The sequence below is a fragment of the Rhineura floridana genome, chromosome 1 (genome assembly GCF_030035675.1).
Source record: "Rhineura floridana isolate rRhiFlo1 chromosome 1, rRhiFlo1.hap2, whole genome shotgun sequence".
Lineage (NCBI taxonomy): Eukaryota > Metazoa > Chordata > Lepidosauria > Squamata > Rhineuridae > Rhineura > Rhineura floridana.
The window spans coordinates 130,935,600-130,958,695 of NC_084480.1; positions in this window are offsets into that span (position 1 = coordinate 130,935,600).

A 23,096-nucleotide genomic window follows, 5' to 3' on the forward strand; every position below is an offset into this window, starting at 1 on the left:
AGGGTAGAGTGCTCTTGCACACAGGTCCTGCTCGCAGGCTTCCCATGGGCAACTGGTTGGCCACTGTGAGAACAGGATGCTGGACTAGATGGGCCACTGGCCTGATCCAGCAGGCTCTTCTTATGTCCCTATGTTCTTATATTCCCGGTTTTGGCCTAAGAGTAACAAGAAAGAAGGTGAGGAGGGTGATGGGTGGTTTGCCACAGCTGCAGCAAATGGAGCATAACATGGAGAGAGAAGGAAGAGAAAAAGGATGTAGAAAACAAAAGAGATAGGGAGGAAAATATAGCCAAGAAGCTGATGAACCAGTTGTGGTATGAGCTATTGCATCAAGCCCTTGTAAATAGCCCTACTTTGGTGTCTGTCCAAACCAGTTAGAGCCTCAGGGTTCTGTGGTGAAAGCAGAAGGGAAAGAAGAACCGAGAAGAGGGTGACAGAAGAGCCTCAGCACCAGTGACACATCTCAGAGGGGATACCACACTTACTACCTGAAAATAGAAGCAGAAGAACCTACCCATATATCCTGTGTGGTGTGGATCCTGTTGTGTGGTATTAACGTCATAAGGAAGCCACAGGTCTGCATTCTATCACACTCGCACGCAGCTGCCTCTAAGTGTGGGATTAATGGTAGAAGTCAGCACAAGCAATTGTTGCTGTGCCAGATGTGGTCATAAGAACAATTCACTGATCAGAGCAGAAACATTCCAAACCGGTTTCAGATATTCTAGTAAAATCCATGACGATTTTTCACTGCAACTGATGTTTGTGAATAGCTAGGTGTCAATTTACAAAATCAAACTGGCACATTCAGGGTATGAATTCCCTGCAGTTTGGGATGTGGTGAAGTGTGTGGTATGATTACTTGGTATGACTTGAATCAGTGGGCAGTGGGGATCTCTTAATGATAGGGTCACAGAACTGCTTTGCCACAGGACAAGCTCTGCACTGGTGTACTTTATTCATGTTTTGAATGCATCAATTTGATCTTGTAAATTGGCTATAGGACAACCCCAGAGAGGAAATGTAAAAGAAATTAGGATGTTATGGGTGGGAAATGGGGAAGAAGAGGGAGGTGAGACAAGACTGCCAGATGGCAAACAGAGATCAGCAGCAGAAACCACATGCTGCATGTATCTTTAAAAGGGCTCACCTTGTCGGTGTAAATAACACATTCTCTTTTTCCCCAAAGACCTTATGGACTATGCATATAAGGTTGATGCCAGTCTTCCGCCCACAGCAAAGTAAAGGATGGGCCGATTGACTAGGAAGCTGCCTTATACCATGTCAGATAATCTAGCTCAGTACTGTCTACCACAGGGAGGGGAAACTTCAGGCCCGGGGATCACGCGCAACTGTCCAGGCCTCTCTAACTGACCCCTGGGAGTCTCCCCAGGCCAACCCCTCCCCATCCAACCTCCTCTCCCCTCCCCAGACCACATGTCTCATTGGCCTTATTTTGATCCTCTCGGAGGGTTTTTGCCAGGCTCGAATCTTGCTTGCCTGGACGGAGGATAGAGAAGGGGGTGAGAATGTGCATAGAAACTAGACTACTGTACAAAGGTAAAACGTTTGTTGTTCTGCCCACATTTGCCTCCAATTCTGCCCACCACTGGCATGTGGCCCCTGGAAGTTTGCCCAGAAAGGAACATGGCCCTTGGGCTGAAAAAAGGTCCCTATCCCTGGTCTACACCCATAGGCAATCCTGAAGCTCGGGATCAAGTCTTTCCTAGCTCTGCCTGAAGATGCTGAGGATCGAACCCGGGACCTTCTTCATACAACACGTGTGCTCTACCACACAGCCAATGGGTCATCAACATGGTGCCCATGGGTACCGTGGTGTCCTTGCTGTCTTCTTCTGGTGCCCACGAAGCTTCTACCCCTGCCCCCAACTCAGTGCCTCCTGGGTCATGAGGTGGTGAAAGTGGTGAACTTTTTATCCCTTGAAAAGTATATAGAGCTGGAGAAGAAGATTGGAACTCTCTCTGTTGAGCTCCAACCCCCCCCCCCCGGAGGAGCAGGGAGAGGAGTTGGTTGAGCTTCCCCAGATAGATCAGGGAGAGAAACCAGAGGTGGAAGAGGTTTTCAAGGGCGTTGAGGGAGGGGGTGAAGTCGACAGCCCACCAGTTCCCACAGACAGTCCTCCCGTCAACACAGAGCTCGCTCCACCTACAAGCTCCCCAACAAAGCTGTTGGGGGACGACCTTACTCGTGTGCCAACTCAACCCCCCCAGGACTCCTCGCCTGGTACTTCAAATGCTTCCCCGCCAGTAGGTTCCCCACCCCCTGAAGTCGAGCCGGCACCTAGCAAGCCGGCACTGTCAGATGAGCAAGTGGAGGCTCGCCTCCCCTTGCCCCGGACAAGACGCCGCGAGAAGCAGGTCAGTCAGAAGGTGGAACTTTGAAGGAGTCAGATCACGGACGAAGACCTTTCCTATTTAAAGCAGCGCCCCCCATTGGGGCGAAAGCGCACTGCTTTCGATGTAACTGTTACTCTAATAAAACAAGAATTAATTCCAGTCTCGTCCTCGTCTCGGACTCTGGGCAGGACACTCTCACTGCCTTTTTCAGCTTGATGTGCTTTTCAAGGCTCAGATCCATTCTACTGGATCCAGCTTTTACCCAGATCCCTTGTGAAAGTGAAGTGTGCGCATGCGTACTTCCTCTCTTTCTGTCTACGTGGGGAGATGCTGATCTGGGGAGAGAAGTGAGCAGAGGATATGGTGCCTACAGCTCTCACACAAAAACCCAAATATGCCCATGGGCCAGCAACCTGACACAGCCCCTGTTAATCTGTAAAAACAGACCTTTTTTGCGGAGGGGGGAATCTAACCCTTGCACCAATTAGGCGTGTACTGTACATGATTGTGAATGGGGCCAGGATAAACAAGACTGAGATTCTGTTTCTTCTTTGTTGACATGGCTCCTTGGAGCTGCTTTGTTGTTGTTGTTGTTGTTGTTATGTGCCTTCAAGTCAGCTATGACTTACGGTGACCCTATGAATCAGCGATCTCCAATAGCATCTGTTGTGAACCACCCTGTTCAGATCTTGTAAGTTCAGGTCTGTGGCTTCCATTATGGAATCAATCCATCTCTTGTTTGGCCTTCCTCTTTTTCTACTCCCTTCTGTTTTTCCCAGCATTATTATCTTTTCGAATGAATCATGTTTTCTCATGATGTGTCCAAAGTAGGATAACCTCAGTTTCATCATTTTGGATTCTACTGTTAGTTCTGGTTTAATTTGTTGTAACACCCAATTATTTGTCTTTTTTGCAGTCCATGGTATGCGCAAAGCTCTCCTCCAGCACCACATTTCAAATGAGTTGATTTTTCTCTTATCTTTTCACTGTCCAACTTTTACATCCATACACAGAGATCGGGAATACCATGGTCTGAATGATCCTGACTATGGTGTTCAGTGAGACATCTTGGCATTTGAAGACCTTTTCTAGTTCTCTCACAGCTGCCCTCCCCAGTCCTAGCCTTCTGATTTCTTGACTATTGTCTCCATATTGGTTAACGACTGTGCCAAAGTATTGATAATTCTTAACAAGTTCAATGTACTCGTCAACTTTAAAGTTGCATAAATCTTCTGTTGACATTACTTTAGTCTTCTTGATGTTCAGCTGTGGTATGATAACCTCAATTTCATCATTTTAGCTTCTAGTGGTAGTTTATTTATCTTTATTAAACTTGTATACCGCCCCATAGCCGAAGCTCAATTATTTGTCTTTTTCGCAGTCCATGGTATGTGCAAAGCTCTCCTTCAACACCAATTTCAAATGATTATTCTCTTTTCCGCTTTTTTCACTGTCCAACTTTTACATCCATACATAGAGATTGGGAATACCGTGGTCTGAATGATCCTGACTTTAGTGTTCAGTGATACATCTTTACATTTGAGGACCTTTTCTAGTTCTCTCACAGCTGCCCTCCCTAGTCCTAGTTTTCTTCTGATTTCTTGACTGTTGTCCTCATTTTGGTTAATGACTGTGTCAAGGTATTGATAATCCTTGACAAGTTCAATGTCCTCATTGTCAGCTTTAAAGTTGCATAAATCTTCTGTTGACATTACTTTAGTCTTCTTGATGTTCAGCTGTGGTCCTGCTTTTGTGCTTTCCTCTTTAACTTTCATCAGCATTCGTTTTAAATCATTACTGGTTTCTGCTAGTAGTATGGTTAGGGTTGCCAGGTTCAGGGCCTGTGACTGATCCTGTATCTTTAGGAGAACAGAAAGTCAGCCAAGTGCAGGTGTTCTTGCAACACTGTAATGGGAAAAACCACAAGGTGGAATTCTCCCTTCCCCCTGCACAACTTTTAAAGATACAGAAGACCTCTTGGAGACCAGGCCTGGCAACCAAGAGGTCTTCTGTATCTTTAAAAGTTGTGCAGGGGAAAGGGAGAATTCCACCTTGTGGTTTTTCCCATTACACCTGCACTTGGCTGACTTTCTTTTCTCCTAAAGATACAGGATCAGTCTCAGGCCCTGAACCTGGCAACCCTCAGTATGGTATTGTCTGCATATCTTAAATTATTGATATTTCTCCCTCCAATTTTCACACCTCCTTCATCTTGGTCCAATCCTGCTTTCCGTATGATATGTTCTGCATATAGATTAAACAAATAGGGTGATAAAATACACCCCTGTCTCACACCCTTTCTGATGGGGAGCTAATCGGTTTCTCCATATTCTGTCCTTACAGTAGCCTCTTGTCCAGAGTATAGGTTGCACATCAGGACAATCAGATGCTGTGGTACCCCCATTTCTTTTAAAGCATTCCATAGTTTTTCATGATCTACACAGTCAAAGGCTTTGCTGTAATCTATAAAGCATAGGGTGATTTTCTTCTGAAATTCCTTGGTCTGTTCCATTATCCAACATATGTTTGCGATATGATTTCTGGGGCCTCTTCCCTTTCTAAATCCAGCTTGGATGTTTGGCATTTCTCACTCCATATAAGGTAAGAGCCTTTGTTGTAGAATCTTGAGCATTACTTTACTTGCATGGGATATTAAAGCAATAGTTTGATAATTACTGCATTCCCTGGGATCCCCTTTCTTTGGAATTGGGATGTATATTGAACGCTTCCAGTCTGTGGGCCATTGTTTAGTTTTCCGTATTTCTTGACAGATTTTTGTCAAAATTTGGACAGGTTCAGTCTCAGTAGCTTGTAGCAACTCTGTTGGTATGCCATCTCGAGCTGCTTATTCAGCAGAAATTGACACAGCAGATGTTTATGAAGGCAAGAAGACCCTCCAGTTGGGAGGGAGGGGAAATGTGTCTCCTCTGCACTGTTGAACAGAAACATATTTGCATGCCACACTATGGCCTGGAATAAGTTATGAGTGGTGAAGATGGTAGAGTCAGTTCCTAAATATTGAAAATAAATTCAGCTGAATGTAGGTCTTATAATTAGGCTAAGGAAACATGAAATGCAAAAAGATGATTTATACAATACCTATGGAATCAATCGATTTCTATGGAGTCGTTGACAGATGATGCAATCTTCATTAGTATTGTGGTACAGTTGTTTGAATATCAGACTAGGAAGATCTGGGTTCAAATTCCTACACAGCCATGAAGCTTACTGGGTGACAGTGTTCTGGAGGCATGAACCATCCAAAGCAGTCATCCAGAATCTAGAACAATTTTAACCCTAACTTGAAATCAGGCAGCCTTTTATACGTATATACAGTGGACAGGTGGAAGACTAATATGAGACCCATGTAAGTCACACTGAGTTTCCTAATGGAAGACATACAGATCTTTCTACCTATCTAGCCCTTCTTTCACTTTCTCCTCTCTGTTTTTCTCTTTTGTCTCGTCCTCTCTCTCCCACTCCAAAAGATGGCTGTAGCTCTGTTGGTGCAACAAACCTTATGCCATCACAAGCCACTTGTGGGCCGTAACGTGCCACCCTAAAACTAGAAGCTTAAATACAAGATAAAGGAAAGAGGGATTAAGCCAGCCGCAGAAACCTGCAGGAAACACCCAGACAGCATTTTACATTATCTTCCAGTGCTTGTTCAGCTGTAACTGCAAACCAATCTCAACCTCAGCAGCTCTGCCATAAGTTTTCCCTCTAATTGAAAACTCCCAGATGAAGGTGCAGGATGGTCGTCTCACATTGTTTGCTCCTTTTTGTAAACAAGGGCTCAAAATGGAGGGCAGGGGCAAGACAGCAATGTTGACAAAGGGATATTGTGCATCTTTAATTGGGAATCAAGGGTGCAAAGAGAGATAAAGACAGGTATGGCACAAATTGCCACTGCTCTGATGGCATTTATAAAACGATGCCAATGTCCACTCCCGGTGAATTGGCCCATACAGCCATTTCATGTGCTTGTGTTCAGTCCTTGGTGTGACTTTTATTTCTCTGCCTCTGCTGAATGTGAAACAGTTGTCCTCACTGAGTGTGCACCTGCATGTATTTTAAAAAGACAATTAGATCTGATATGAGAAAGTAACAAAGATGGTGGCAAACAGCTTGTTGATAGTTGCAACAGGATCACCAGCACTTTTTTTTCCTGACCTGTCACCATCAACACTATTTTGGATTAAAAAAAAAAAAAAGGAATGGGGACCATCTTATCCTTCCCCTCATGCAGCAAAATGTCTTCACTCAGGCACTGTCAATAATTGCTTATGGGGCAATCCTAATCATGTATGCTCAGAAGCTAGTCTCATTGGATTCAATCGGGCTTACTCCCAGATAATTGAGGTTTGGATTGCAGTCTGCAGATAATGTTTAACTCCAGAAACTATGAAAAGCCTGTGCTGATTATTTTTACAGATCAAGCTGTGGTTAAAAGGCAGAAGAGCAGGCCAGGACTTTTTGTTCTGGGCAGTGGCAACCGTGGGCCACAATGCTGAGTCATTGCCCATGGAACAGCCACCTGTATGCCTCTTGCAGCACCCTATTCACACTTCCCTCCTCTTCCTATCACTTATTCTGCAGCTGTGTCTGAGTTGTAGAACACATCAGGCTGCCCACAGCACAGCATCACAAGGCCGAATAAGGAAACAAGGTGGCAAACTGGTTTTACATCTAACATGTTAGTCTGTGATCTTATCAATGAATGTTGCTCAGTATTTAAATAATGCTTTGAGGCTCAGCTTGAGTTTATGCCAGTGTTTGTACAACTCTATAGATTTTAAGTGAGATTCTGCCTATCACTAAACAAGAGCTTTCTCCTTAAAATTTTACCCCCTAAATCGTGATTTAGGCCTCAGTCCTCTGCACATTTACCTGGGAAAAAGCACCACTGAACTCAATGAAGGTAAACAATATTCTGAGTAAACTTGCAGAGGATTGCACACACTGTTAGAAAACTATAGCTACAGTCCCACACACACTTAAGAGTAAGCTCCATTAAATTTAGTGAGACTTACTTTTGAGTAAACATTAATATTAGGGTTGTCAGGTCAGAAGCATCCCAAATGCTTGGGATTTCAGGGGTAGGCCCTAGTGATGTCACAGGGGCGGGCCCAAGTGATGTCATTGAGCATGATACATTAGGCATCAACCACAGTTGCTGGGAGCATACAATTCAAACAAAGACTTTTCTCTGATTGGAAATTAAGATAGAAATCTTAGCTAAAATATGGAGTTTAGGGTGGAAACATTTAATCTAGCTTACTTGCTTCTGGCAAGAAGGGTTTAAGTGCCCTCACGCCACGCTAGTCACCAGAAGGCCATTGTAGGAACAAAGGAGCTGAGTGTCACGGACGTGTTAGATAGGAACACTCAAAGAGTAAAGATGGATACCCCTGAAGGCTGCAATTCTAAACATTCTTACTAAGCCCCATGGAACTCAATAGGACTTACTTCAGCATAGATATGGTTTGGATTATGTTGTTGGTAAAGCCTGACTAGAGATCCTCTGCAAAGCTATTCATATCTAAGCAGGGCTGGCAACCTCCTGCCTGAATGCCCTGCCCCCACCTTTTAACATGGCTGCTCCAAACTTCTTTACAGATTTGACCCTTCAGAAGGAGGTTTGAGGAATGAGTAAGAGTAAGAAGATGCTCTACCCTTTTCTGTCTACCCTGTGGGCTGCTATAAACTTACTTTGATAGCCAACCCAATTCCAGTGAATAATTCCTCTGGTGAAGGAGGAGACAGCAACAGCAGCAGGTCTGTTTCTTCAGCAGCCTTGCCTGCGTGTTCCTTTAGGATTAATCTAATTTTTGCCTTCCTGAGCTGCTTCAAGGAGTGAGTTAGCTACCGGGACGGGCCTACCGTAGGCACCAAGCCTCCTTCCATCATGGGACTCAAGGCAGCATACGTGAGGTTTCTTTGCAGATATCCATCCAGGTCTGACATACCAAGACCTGCTTAGTTCCAGCTAGGTAGTGGACTCATGGACTTATGTGCTTTTAGACGGTACCTTGGGGCCAGTTTTAGCACTGCAAGTGTTAAGTTGGAAATGTAGATTGTGATGGTTATTGTCATTTAACTGTTGTAAATTGTGTTTATAAATTGTATTGCTTTATTGATGTATTCTTATATTGCATTTTTATATTTGTGTCTTCTGTAAGTTACCTTGAGGGCCTTGGGCCGAAAGGTGGGGTATGAATGAATGAATGAATGAATGAATGAATAAATAAATAAATAAATAAATAGACAGAGAGAAAACACATATGGTTTGGTCTACCTTCATAGCCAGCAGCTTGGGAACAACAACAATTGCAACCACACTTCCCAGTATGTGAATTCTCTTTTACCACTATTGGGCAAGAAACAAACCATCATGCAACCAACAAGGTGCATCATCAGTGGGTTTACGGGGATTGAGCTGAGCTTATGGAACCACTGTTGTTGCTTCTATGTATGAAAGGGAGTGAGGTTTAAAGGTAAATGAAATGCAAATAGAAAAACAAAAACAAAATACAGTGCTGCTTTCCTAAATGCAATACCATACCATACCAACCACAACAAAATTCCTATGAGTAAGGCAGAACACTCAGCATCCCACAACCAGTCAGGATTCCTAACCAAAAACCAAAACTAAAAAAATCCTGGCGGCCAGTCAGCCAAGGTCACAGAAATCCCTATGCAGCACAACCTGACCCAGGGGCTGCAATTAGTGCAGAATGCTGTGGCATGATTGCTGACATGAGTGAGACCCAGTCAGCACATAATACCTCTACTCTGAAATCAGCACTGGTTGCCAAACTGCTACCAGGCCAAGTTCAAGGTGTGCTTTCCATGTTACAGGTGCCACACAGTACTTGTTCTGCTGTTGTAAGAAATTATTCCTTTAATGTGGCAACACCTACACTTTGGAATTCCCTGCCTATTGACATTACGCAGACACCTTAATTGTACTCATTTCAGCACCTGCTAAAAACATTTTTATTTAGGTAAGTCTACCCAAGCGGTGTAGAAGCTATTGTGTTTTTTATCTATTTTAACTCATTGTTGGTTTTATTATTTTGAATGTTTTTAAATACCTGTCTTTAACTGTTTTTGCCAAAAAAACTATTGTTTTTAATTCCTTCTGTAAACTGCTTTGAGATTTTTTACGATAAAGCAGTATATAAATGTTGTAAATAAAATACATAAATAAATTTTTTAATCACTGTGGCCCTTGGGTCTCTTTCCACTTTTAGGAACGAAGGAATCTGCCTTATACAGACTCAGGCCATTTGGTATCATCTAGCTCAGTACTGATGACATGGACTAGCATTGGCTCTCCAGGATTCCAGGCAATAATCTTTTCCAGAAATTGAATTTTGGACCTTTGCATGCAAAGCATATGTGCTGCCAATGAGTTCCAGCCCTTCCCGTTTAAAAAAGTATATTTTAAAATTCTTCTTTTCAATTCACTAATGAATGCACATGTTTAAAATGTTTTTAAAGATGTTTTGTTTTAATATATTTTAAAGTCTGTTTTTATCATATTTTAAAGTGTTTTTAGTGCTTTTGTTTTCCCTGGGCTCCTGCTTGGAGGGAGGGTGGGGGATGTATATCAATCATATCTACGGCAGATACACGCCATTCATTTAAAGCACATTCAACACATATTTGAAGCACACGAATCACACCACACAATCATGGGAACTGTAGTTTGCTAAGGGTGATGGGAACTATAACTGTGAGGGGGAAATTACACTTCCCACTTCTTGTGCTTTAAATGAAGAAATATTTATATAAGCATGGCTGTCAAGGATGTTTATTATTTACACAAAGTGTAAAGATATTCGTAGTGTAATCCTATGTTCGTTTACTCAGAAGCAAGTCCCAATTCAATGGGGCTTACTCAAACAGGGAAATGTGCACAGAACTACAATCTCAAGTGATAAGAAACTTTACCCACCCATCCCAAAATTCAGAATCATGCCACTTTAAGCTGTTTATAGTTGTTTTTACAGAGCTTGGAAGTAACTCATTAGAAATAACGAGTTACTTGTAATTTGTTACTATTTTGCATAACGAGTGGGTAACTTCGTTACATTTTGTATGTAACAGAACGAGTGGTAATTTCATTACTTTTGAGCTGCAAATGTAACTTTTTTGCGTTACATTTGGACGTTACTGGGGGGGAAAGCAGGGGAAATCATCTGCTGCTGTGATTGGTGGAATGGTGGAAGAAAGATATGTGCCTCAAACTGGGCTTCTGCACTGTTTAGCTCTTCCCTTGTGCTCTATGGAGGTACAAGCGAGGAAGTGGAGAGTCAGACAGCGCTGGAGGGCAAGGAGCAGTAGAAGGCAGAAGCAGCAGAATGGAAGTGAAGAGCTGTGGAGGTGAGCGTATGTGTTACCCTTTCCAGCCTACTCTCCCTGCCCCCCCGCTCATCTTGCCTCCCTCAGCCTGCTTGCCCGCCCCCTCTGCTCTTCCTGGCACCCCCTGCTTGTCCTCGCATCTCCTCTGCTTGTCCTTGCACCCCCTCCGCTTGTCCTTGCACCCTCTCTGCACCCCCTCCGCTTGTCCTTGCACCCTCTCTGCACCCCCTCCTCTTGTCCTTGCACCCTCTCTGCACCCCCTCCTCTTGTCCTTGCACCCTCTTTGCACCCCCTCCGCTTGTCCTTGCACCCTCTTTGCACCCCCTCCGCTTGTCCTTGCACCCTCTTTGCATCCCCTCCGCTTGTCCTTGAACCCTTTGCATCACCTCCGCTTGTCCTTGCACCCTCTTTGCATCCCCTCCGCTTGTCCTTGCACCCTCTTTGCATCCCCTCCGCTTGTCCTTGCACCCTCTCTGCATCCCCTCTGCTTGTCCTTGCACCCTCTCTGCATCCCCTCTGCTTGTCCTTGCACCCTCTCTGCATCCCCTCTGCTTGTCCTTGCACCCTCTTTGCATCCCCTCTGCTTGTCCTTGCACCCTCTTTGCATCCCCTCCACTTGTCCTTGCACCCTCTTTGCATCCCCTCCGCTTGTCCTTGTACCCTCTTTGCATCCCCTCCACTTGTCCTTGCACCCTCTTTGCATCCCCTCTGCTTGTCCTTGCACCCCTCCAGAGAGGGTGAAAATTGGGAACTGGCAAGAGACTAGGAGGTAGGTGCAGTCTCATACTTCTGTTTGTGTGTTTTGCTTCAGTTATGTGCCTCTCATAGAGCGACTCTCACTAGGCAGCAAGAGATGACTACCCCAAGCAACTAATTTGGAGCACCATGCAACAAATTATTAGCTATTTTAATTTTTGGTTGTTGTATATTTACTGTCAGGAAGAGGTACTTGTGAGATTTTCTGCCTCAAATGCCAACATAACTTTTCAAGCTATGGTACTATGACCTTGACTTGAGGGCAGGGCACCATTTGCTCTTCTGCTTCAAGTAGCAAAATGTCTTGGGCTGCACCTGCTTGCAGTCATTCACATACTGGACAACTAACATGGCTTTTTGGTGAAGGGCAAGAGAGAATAAGACTGTTATCTCAAAAACAGTTGTGCTTGAGGAAAAGATGGCAAACATATGTAGAACTGAACTTTTCTGCAATAATATAGACATTTGCATAGGGTTTTTTTTTCTACTCATGGAATATTAAATCCCCTCCCCCTTGTGCACACCCTTTACATTGTCTTTCTCCCTATGCATGTAGGTCAAAATGACAACTGGTGTAGTTTGGGAATTAACAGAATGAGAGCTGAATTACAACTCAAAAAAGAACTTCCCTGCTGGTGTCTGCTACTGATGTGGGGGTCATTTTGTTAGGGAGAAGTGATGAGAGGGGGTAATTTGCTGCTGAAACTTTTTATCTGCAACCCCTTCCCTGGCCACTTTCCCCTAGCTGATGGAGGTCAATAAGGAAAAATATGGGGCATTGCACTGGTAAAGTGGCAGGCATGGAAAACAGCCCCTTCCATCTATCTCCTGCTTCACCTACCCAAATGCACCCCAGCAAATGCTTTGCACATTGACAGCACACATTTAGTTGGTTTTCTGGTATTTGCTGCTGAAAGTGTAGTTCCATGCTGGGTGCAGCTGGGACGTTCTGAGTTCATATCTTACCACAGCCATGAACTCGCTGGATGACCTTCTGGCCACACCCATGCCAGACATTTATGCCACTTTAAACAGTCATGACTTCCCCCAAAGAATCCTGGCAAGTGTAGTTTGTGATGGGTGCTGAGTGTTATTAGGAGACTCCTATTCTCCCGACAGAGCTCCAATGTCCAGAGTGGTTTAACAGTGAGCCCCTCTTCTCAGACAATTCTGTGACTGGAGTTCTGTGGGGGGAATTGGGGTCTCCTAACAACTCTCAGGACCCTTCACAAATTACACTTCGCAGGATTCTGAGATCATGACTGTTTAAAGTGGAATAAATGTCTGGTGTGGATGTAGCCTTAGTGAGTCATTTTTCTTTCCAGCCTGCCCATCAATCATATGGACATTAAAAAAATCTGGACTATTGTAAAAGTTAGAATTTTATTTGAAACACCTTTCAACACTCAAAAAAGGACTGTCAGTCATTAGAGCAGTATGACAATGGAACCAATTACCTAGGGAAGTGGTGGGCTCTCCAACATTGGAAGCATTCAAGAGGCAGCTGGACAGCCACCTGTCAGGTGTGCTTTAACTTGGATTCCTGCATTGAGCAGGGGTGTGGACTCGATGACCTTAAAGGTTCCTTCCAACTCTACTATTCTATAATTTTCTGTTAGCTGAGACATCTCTCTCGCGCGCTCTCTCGCGCTCTCTCTCTCGCTCTCTCGCGCTCTCTCTCTCGCTCTCTCTCTGCCACTGAGCATTCCATAACAGAGCATTCTGCAACACTTGGGGTTCCCTCTTGCCCACTAATACTCCTTATTATGTGTGGTATGGATGGTGATACCATGGCTACATAAGCAACAACACTTCCAGCCTGAGCTTCAGAAATAGAGGGAATGACACTCTGACCAGTTTAAGTGGTTAGTATTTAAATCTGATTGGAAACTGTTCAATTTGATACAAGGTGGCTATTAAGCATGACCTAAAAGCTGCAATTCCAAGCATACTTACTTGGAAGTAATTCCCATAGCAGTAAATAGGATTTACTTCTGGGAGTATAGAATCAATCCGTAAGAGTCTCCCAGTAGACACCATACATGTAAGCACATGGCTTTTCCCCAAGAATCTTGGGGACTGTAGTTTACTCCTCACAGAGCTACAATTCCCAGCACCCGTAACAAACTACAGTTCCCAGGATTCTTTTTTGGGGTGGTGGTGGAAATGTGCTTTAAATCTGTCATGTGTATGCAACTTTGGTGAGATAATAGCTGAAGGTAATCAGCCCAAAATGATAACAAATAATCAGTAGGCATTCCCAAAAGACATTCAAACAGTGGGTAAAAAAAAGTGAGAATTACAGAGGCAAACACAGAATGCAGTTAAGCAATAAAGTAATCCAAGAGAGAGGAGATACCTTTGTCTCTGCTCTCTCCCTCCTGAGCCATGAGGGCAACTCCCAAACCTGAGTGTTGCGCCTCCAAGTTAGTTAGAACTAGGTATGCCTTTCCTATCTACTATGTATTTCTATAAATAAAATAGCTTTTCTTATTTTACTAAGTCTTAAGTCTCAGTGATCTCAGTGCAGGGTAAAAGCCTGCCACTTAGGTAAACGCACACATTGGCACACACACATCTCAGACTGTTGACAATCTCTGCTAATATCTATACAAATTTATATAACATGCATCACCTGAACTCACATGATCTAGAGTTACCTTAGATCTTGCAACATTTGCAAATGAGAAGCAATACGGTTTTATATTAGTTCTGATTGTCTATTGGGCTATCATAGGGTATGTATTTTTTGCCTTTTCTATGGCAAAAACTCCAACTTCAGTGAAATTTATGTGCTGTGTTCTAATCATTTGAATTTGGCTAATGAATGCTTTATTCTTTCATCAGAACTTTAGTAATAGTACTAAAATACTAATAAAAAAGGGAAAGAAAAAATACTTTACATACATCATTCAGCTGTATTGTTAATTATAGATATAGATATAAAGGATAAACGGCATTTTGTCAAAAGTATTTTTGTCTACATTTTATACCTCCTCCTTGGTTTTCCAAGCTTGGCATGGAATGCTTGTCATACAGAATTAATTTGAAATGCTGCATTATCATAATCATCATCTTCAAAATAAAAAATAAATGTACTGCCTTCAAGTTGATTCCGACTTATGGTGACCCTATGAATAGGGTTTCATGAGAGGCAGTGACTGGCCCAAGGTCACCCAGTGAGCTTCGTGGCTATGTGGGGATTCGAACCCTTCTACTACCCCCTGTGTGTGTATGTTTAGTTTTAATATTGTTTTAGGCTACTTAGATGTGAAGCAGCCAAGGCCAGCACCTTGTAGGCATTTTTTAAAAAAAAGTAACTGAAATGTAATTGTAGTGATTACTTTTGAGAAAAAGTAATCAGTTACTTTCAGAGTAATTGTAATTGTAACTGTAATTACTACTTTTTTGGCCAAGCAATTGTAACTGTAATTTATTACTTTTTAAAAGTAATCTTCCAAGCTCTGTGTTTTTATGGTTATTGGATTTTAAAGGGATTCCTTTTGTGTTCTGAACTGCCTTGGTTTCCAATCACCAATCCTACCTCAGAGGGTTGTTGGGAAGACTCCACGCACGCACGCACGCATGCGCGTGCACACACACACACGAGATGTAAAAATACATAAACCCTATATAATAGTTTATTGTAAAAACCAGTTGGCCATTGGAGAACATTTTAAAAAAAATATAATCAGTATTAGTTTCCTACATAATAAAAGCAGTGATACCCAAGTAAAAAGGTAAAGGTGTCCCCGCACTTATAGTGCAAGTCGTTTCCAACTCTTAGGGTGACATCTTGTGATGTTTACTAGGCAGACCATATATATGGGGTGGGATTGCCAGTTCCTTCCCCGGCCTTTCTGTATCCCCCAGCATATGCCGGGTACTCATTTTACCAACCACGGTGTCAGCTCTTCACTGAGACAGCAGTGTCGGTGGGGGTGCAGGCAGGGCTGGAGATTCCTTGGTAATTGCCAGGCCATAGATCCTCAGCCGGCAGCTTGGCTATAAATCTGCCAGGCTAGCAAGGAGGAAGCAAGATAAGGGCAGAGGCCGTTCAAAGCTTACGTGCCAAGCCAGAAATCCAGAAGAGACATCAGTGAAGTTCCGGGTCTAGTTTGCCGAGAGATCAGTCCAAGTCAAGTTTCAAGGGATAGGAAGACACACAGTGGTCACGTCTGATGTTGTAGTCAGCAACAAGCTGAAACCAAGGTTTGACTTTTAAGAAGCAGGTTTGTCAGCAGGTGTGAGCCATCAGCGTTTTGGCCTTAAGTGGACAGGCCTGCCCCTCTTCTGCCTGATCTTCTTTTGTCTACGTTCTGCAGGTGAGGGGGGAGTATCCTGTTCACTGTCTGCGTCTGGCTGAAGGGCTTCAGCTGTGTCTGGGGTGCTCTGCAGCTGAGGGGGAGAAGGAGCTGGGTTCTCAGGAGTTTCCTCCATTTCTGCTTCTGGGTCTGCTGCTGTTACTCCCGAGTCATCCTCGTCTGATGAGTCCTCTGACGGGGCCATGACACACGGATGGATTGGAAGTCTGAGTTGACCTCGACCCCTTTTACCAGAGATTCGACTTCCTCCTTCTGTTGGAATCAAACTCCAGCCATGAGCAGAGCTTCGGCTGCGTTACCACTGCTTACCACTCTGCGCCATGGAGGGTCTTGGATACCTAAGTAAGCCCTGCCTAATTGTTTTTAGAAATATGATTGGAGGGGGAGAGAAAGATTTATTTTTATTTATTTATTTATTATTAAATTTGTTAGTCGCCCATCTGGCTGGTTGTCTAGCCACTCTGGGCGACGTACAAGATAAAACAGTATATAAAACAGTTAAAATTTAAAAACAGTAGAAAACTAGCCCATCTCAAATGCCCGCCTAAAAAGCCAAGTCTTCGGGGTCCTGCGGAAGCTCATTATAGACAGGGCATGGCGCAAGTCACTAGGGAGAGAGTTCCAAAGGGCGGGGGCCACTATTGAGAAGGCCCTCTCTCGAGTCCTCACCAGCCTAGCTGTTTTGACTGGTGGGATCCAGAGAAGGCCCTCTGAGGTTGATCTTGTTGAGCGGCATCCCTGTTGATGCTGGAGGCGCTCCTTCAGATAGGCTGGGCCACAACAGTATAGGGTTTTAAAGGTTAAAACCAACACCTTGAATTGCGTTCGGTACAACACAAACACAATTCTTGGTTATGTTCACTCAAAAGTCCCATTAATTTACAGCACAATCCTAACCATGTCTACTCAAAAGTAAGTCCTATTGTATTCTATTGTATTGTATTCTCTTCCTCTTTCCTTTGTAAAAGAGATTAGTACATTCCAGCATATCCACCATCATTGAGCTTTAACTTCTAGCAGAGGCAGCGTGGCAGATGGTCTTCCTGAGAGCATCATCACCAAAGACTAAATGGACTAAGACTCCTACTTTTTCCATCTAAGCTAAAGCCTATGTTTCCTGAACATATGAAAGGTCATGAGTAAATATTCTTTATCTCTTTCTACCTAAGAAGACTGTGTCTGTTGTTATTTGCGTCTGAGGGAAAGGTGGGCTGGTTGATTCTCAAAATCCGCTGTTGTTACTAAATACTTCAGCTAAAAAATAGGACTACATACAGTTCCTATTTCATTGTTAAACCAAACAGGTTATGGGCTCCAGAGTAAATTGAGAATTAAACCAGATTTTTCGGTATTTATTTTGAGTATTTTTAGTGTGTTTGTTTCCGCCTTTGCTCTGTATCAGACACTAGATTTTTTTGGCTGCTGTTTTTCTGAGTTGTATTAGCATACCAAAGCTCTTCTCAGACCAGCAAGAAAGAATGTATTTGCAAGACAATAAAGCCTTTACCAGAAGGCTGCCAAAATTAAGTGCCCTTAACTATCAGCAATGGAGAAGTAGAGTAAGGATTGCTCTAGAAGCAGACAAAAAAATGTCCTCTGTTGAAAAACCAAAGCCACAGGAAGACGCCCAAAAGATAAGAGACTGGGAAAAGAAGGATGCAATTGCAAAAGCTATTATTTTTTATTCCCTTGAGGATGATAAACTGATCCATACTGAAGAATGTACAACTGCTAAGGAGATGCTAGACAAACTCTAGGCAGCATTTGGCTTTACAAGTTTTAGATCTCAGACAATGTTGATTCAAGAAATGATGAGACTCACTTAATACAAAAGGAAACTGTCAAAAACATTTAACTTCCTTGATTACTATATTTGGCAAGTTGAAGTTAACTGGACTTAATGACCAACAGAAGTTGGGTTTCCTTATGGGCACATTAGGAGAGAGATTTGAACCATTTATTTCTCTTTTAAATGACAAACATGAGATTAGGTTTGAACAAGCTATTGCAAAGCTAAAAGAGGAATGCATTGTCCAAAGGGATCCTAAACAGAGTGGCTCAAATTACCTGGCCAGTGGGAAGGACAAAGGGAAGGGAAAAGCCCGTCCCAGGAACCAATCACAATGCTGTTTTGTCAGTGAGAGGCGTGGTCAACTGGCTAAGAACTGTGACTCACCCAAGAGTTCAACAGCCAATGGTAGCTCTCCAAGTTTCAAACAAAGAGAACAATGGCAGCAGCATAAGCAGGGACCTCAGAGAGAGGAATCGAAAGAAAGCAATTTCCTTTTTGTGCATAAAGGTCTTATGGCAAATAATTATAAGCAAAAATCAAACAACTGGATTTTAGACTTGGGTTGTACAAATCGTTCTTATAATGAAGCCTTATTTAATGAAATAAACAGAGATACTAAAGGAAGAATTCAGACTGCCAATGGTCAATATATGGATATTCATGGATCTGGACGTGTTGCTCTAAAATGCAAATTACCTCATGAAACCATAGAAAATGTAGTAGATCATGTTTTATTTGTACCTGAATTGAGTTTCAACATGCTAAGTGTTTCTGCATTAGAAAAGAAAGGATTTGCAATACATTTCCAGGATGGGAAGTGTACAGTAACCAAATTTAATACTTTGTTTGCACAAGCTTTTGAAAATGATGGTGTTTATGAACTAAGTCTTTCTGCTGAACAACCAAATACAGCCATGGTGGACAAGGATGAGACCAGCCTAGAACTTTGGCACAGACAACTGGAACATCGCAATCCAAAGGCGATCCTACAACTACAAAAGCAGAACCGTGCAACAGGTATCAAGGTAAACCAAGACAGAGTACCATGATAAAGCAAGCGGGTGCATAAATTGCATTGAGGAAAAGGGTGTTAGGCCCTCATTTCCACCAAGGACTGAAAAGAGAAGCACCAAAGTGCTAGATCTCATACACAGTGACCTCTGTGGACCATTTAATGTACCCACACTTGGGAAGAATAGATATGTTCTAATTTTTGTGGATGATTTTTCAAGGTACTGTGTGACTTACTTATTAAAGGAAAAGAATCAAACACATGCGATGCTGCAGAAATACATCTCAATGGCGAGCACAAAGTTTGATAGGAAACCAAAAGCTCTACAAACTGACAATGGCGGTGAGCTTATATCGCACCAAACACAAAGCTTCCTGGAGGCACAAGGCATTTTGCACAGGAGGACTGTCAGTCATACTCCAGAGCAGAATGGGATTTCTGAAAGGAATCTTAGATCTCTTCTGGAAATGACAAAATGCATGCTTGCTGATGCTGATATATCCAGCAGACTGTGGAGTGATGTGATAGTGGCTGCAACGTATATCCAGAACAGATTGCCAACCAAGGGCACCACACACACACCATTCCAATTGTGGCATGGCAGAATTCCAAACCTGGCACATATTAGAGTGTTTGGAAGCATTGCTTTTGCCTACATAGCAAAACAAAAGAGGCAGAAGCTAGATGCTTGAACAGAACAGACTATTTTAATAGGCTGTGCTCCTGGTAGCAAAGGCTACAGAGTTATGAACCTAAAAACAAGTGAAGTCAGCACAAGACACATTGTCTACGTTGATGAACGAAGCAGAGCTGACAAAAGAGGGACTGTGCTAGATTTCTCAGAAGCAGCAGCATCACTAGGGGGTGCGGGGGGTGCTGACCTAACCGGGTGACACCATCAGAGGGGGTGACACCCAGGGGCTGGCACCATGTTCCCTGCTTAGCAAAGTAGAGCGCCGCCTCCAGGAGAGAATGTGCAATAGGATGCAAAGCAGGCGGGGGGAGAGAAAGAGCGAGAGCAGCTGCAACGGCGGTGGCAGCAGCAGCAAACGGATCCCGGCCAGCAGCTCTGCTCTGGCGTGCGTGGCGGGTCCGGGGCTGCACGTGCTGCTCCCAGGGCCACCTTTTGCATGGTGCCTCGCAGAGCTTCATCGCTTTGCTCGTTTCCCTTTGCAAGGGCAGCAGCTGCTTGCACCAAGCCGGCTCTGGTGCGGGTGCAAGTCACATGTGCTCCCGATGCCAAACACATGCGCCACACACTTTTTGCTTTAATCAGCTGTGCTTCCTGTCTTTGACCTCTCAGAAGCAAGGCAAACCCTTAAAAGTGAAAGTGCTTTTTTTTGCTAACATGTTCGTTTAAAAAAATGATTGAGGATGATGAAGTCATCTCTCTTTTTCTCACTGAAATGTTATCTGTGCATTTTAAAAAAAAGCTAAAAAGGTACCTCTGGGTTTCCTGCAAGCCCATGTGTTTTTCAGTGGCACACATGGGCTTTATAAAATAGCCAGTGGAGAAATTGGGACAGGCACAACTGGTCTCAGGATGCTTGTTACAGTCGCTTTTCTGAAGCTAAGCAGGAGCATAAATGAGTTCAAGGAAAAAAGTTGGGTGGAGGGCCTTTCATAAAATTCTAAATATTAAAGGCAGGTTGGAGCTAGGAAGTGTAGCTGTCTTTTTCTAGTGTTGCACAGTGAGAAGGCACTATTGAGAAAGGCACATAGGCAATAGCGTAGTGGCAACTTCAGAAGTGTAGGGTCCTTTCATGATAGTCACAGCCACTCCCCTCCCCTGCTTTTTGCTGCTGGGTTCAGAATGAGATCCTTGTTAATGCCTTCTCCCACAACAACAGACATCCCTAGGGGCCAATCTGCATGAAAGAGGACTGTGTTAGATATTGAGAAGAGTCTTCCCAGTGGCCGACTCACCTTCTTTCACTCTTGATTGGCTCCAATCCGCAGGAAAGGACAAGGAAGCATGTCAGAAACCTCTTCTCAATGGCTAACACACTCCCCTTTTATGCAGATTGCCTCACAGGATCCTGGAAACAAAGAGACCCTTCGGGGACCCTGCTCAGTAAGGGGTCTAAGACCCACCAGGACCATGGACGACTACACCCCTGCACATAGGGGTGGCTGTCAGATTACAGCTACCATCATACGTAGCCATGCCAGTTGGGGCTGATGGGATTTGGAGTCCATCCATATCTAGAGAACCACAGCTTAGCTACCCTGGCATAAAATAATCTATAGCTATCAGGGGTTTTGTATTCTCATTTCCGTTAGAGGGGATTCTCACATACCATCTCACCACTTGATACCTCTCACCCATCTGTCCTGCTCTGTCCATTATGTTACAGTAACAGGTTCTCCCAGACCATGCAATGGGTCCCTGGACTGTCAAGATTCTATTGCTGACTCCTTTTCCCTGACCATTTAGAATCTTTTGAGAACATTCCAGGATGTCACAACTGCTCAACCAATGGGGCAGGTGCCCTGTAGGCAAGAGGCAGACAACAGTTGACTGTTAGCGTACTTTGTCGTCACCAAGACACTCTTTCAAATATGACATTTCTCTACCTTTATTCCAATGCAGGGGTCACCAAGTTTTTTAGACCAGTGGGCACATTTGGATGTTTGAGCAAGTGCCATGGGCATTCTTTCCCTGCCTCCCCTCTCATTTCTTCTCACCCCCTCCCCTGAATGACACACACACACACACAAGTGACAGAAAGAGAAAAAGTGCATGCACACACACTCATGCGTCGCTTTTCCAAGGGTCAGATAATCAAACTGAGCCTTGAAAAGCACATAGAGGTAAGAGAGGAAGTAGGAAACTTCCTCCTTCAGTTCTCTCTCCTGGCTATGCTTAATAGATTTCTACCAACTTCTCCATCCTATGGAGCTTTGGAGGGCCCCACGCTTGGCGATATAGAGAAGCTGGGCTGTGGTGGGGTTTTTTCTCTATCTTCAAATTTTGATGTAGTTCTTAAACGTTTTTACTTCCAATTCTATTGTTTTCTTACCGAATTTTCACTTTAACCACATGAAACTATGTATAAATGTAAATACATTTAGGCTGTGCATATGATATTGTAATTTAAAAGTGTAATTTTAATTTTGCTAGTTGTTTATGTCACTACTATTGCCATTACATTCAGTGATATACGGGAATTACGATTTACGAGTAACATTAGTACAAAAAACATTACTAAGGATTCTGTATGGTCTGGTACGGGAGGAGGTCCATGGGGGGGTGACACCATGAGTTACCGCACTGGGTGACACCAACCCTAGTGATGCCACTGCTCAGAAGAGCAAGGACACCACGTCCAATCTCTTATAGATATGCCAGTACAGACATCTACACAACCTGAACCAAGCCTTGAGCAGGAAGAAGAGGCAGAGACTGCAGAAAGTGACGGTGAGACTGAGAGCGGTACAGATGCAGATGAGAATGATGAGATGACTGGACTGTAAGATGCTGCAGAGCCAGACCAGATGCCAGAACAAGCTTCTAGATGCTCATCGCAAACTAACAAGGGTGTACCACCTCCACGCCTGTCCTACCTCGCAAAGTCGGTGCTACCCAGTGAGCCATTGACTTGGGAGGAGATTAAGCAGATGCCAGCATCTGAGGCCGCTCAGTGGAGAAAAGCCGCTCAAGAGGAGATGGATGCACTGCAGAAGAATAAGACGTGGACCCTGACAGAGCTTCCACCAGGCAAGAAAGCCATAGGGTGCAGATGGGTGTTCAAGGTGAAGCAAGATGCAGGAGGAGAAATTGAACGCTACAAAGCAAGACTAGTTGCCAAAGGTTTCCTGCAGAAATATGGAGAGGACTATGATGCCATTTTTACTCCTGTTATCAAACACAGCTCGATAAGAATGCAACTAAGTGTGCCAGCCTCCAAACAGATGCACGTCAGACACCTCGATGTGAAGACTGCTTTTCTACATGGAGAAATAACAGAGGAATTGTATATGCAACAACCCCAGGCTTCGTGGACCAGAAGCAAGCACATCTTGTATGCAAACTTAAAAAGGGCTTGTATGGACTCAAACAAGCTGCAAGGACCTGGAATGAGAAATTGGACAAAATGCTCAAGAAGCAAGGCTTCAAGCAAGGTGAGGTAAACCAATGCCTGTACACCAGAAGCAAAGATGGGCATTTGACTTATATCCTGGTTTATGTTGATGACTTGATCGTGGCGACTCAACAAGTTCAAGACTATACAGAAGTCGTACATCATTCAAACAAGGAAGTTGAAATTAAGGAATTAGGCACTGCAACATACTACCTAGGCAACCAGGTCAATAGGGAAGCAGATGGCTCCTATCTACTCAACCAAAGGCAAAAGATTGTTGATCTTTTAGAGACTCTAGAACTCAAAGATGCCTATCCTGTAGCAATGCCCATGGCAACAGACTTTCTTAAAGACAATGGCGTAAGTGAACCTTTACCAAACAGCAACCAGTACAGAACA